This window comes from Symphodus melops (assembly GCF_947650265.1).
Source record: "Symphodus melops genome assembly, chromosome: 4".
In the NCBI taxonomy this organism is placed as follows: domain Eukaryota; kingdom Metazoa; phylum Chordata; class Actinopteri; order Labriformes; family Labridae; genus Symphodus; species Symphodus melops.
The window spans coordinates 22,495,085-22,495,671 of NC_136694.1; positions in this window are offsets into that span (position 1 = coordinate 22,495,085).

The window sequence follows — 587 nt, forward strand, 5'->3', positions numbered from 1 at the left end:
ACATTGTATTTATTATGGTTTATTCCAGCGCCACTGGCTCTGGTTTATTCTACATTTCTTATTCACGTGACCTTTTTTTTCAGATATTTGTGGGGTTTTTTAATGTTATGTTTATTGCCTTCATGTCATATATTTAAGCAGAATAGTGGCTGGTTAAAATCATTGATAGACTAATAAATCATCTTTTTTTCTTTTTTTTTTTAACTCTCCAGCCAACTGTGCACATTTGGTAACTGATCAAGAGAAATACATTCAGTCAACGTAATCTCTCAACTGTGTTCATTTGTTTATGTATTTCCTTTTCTTTTTTTACACTTGCTCTACTAACCGGAATATAAACTGTAATAATGAGGACACTATGAGGAGGGTCATGGACAGTAACTGAGTTAATTTAAGAGACTGTAAAAAGCTGCTTTATTCATAGATGATCAATAGGCCTACTTCTTGTAACCGAGACCATCCTTGGTTCGTTCTCTCTCTCTCTTTCTCTCTCTCTTCTCTCTCTCTCTCTCTCTCTCTCTCTCTCTCTCTCTCTCTCTCTCTCTCTCTCTCTCTCTCTCTCTAATTCTCGCGACATTACAGTTTAT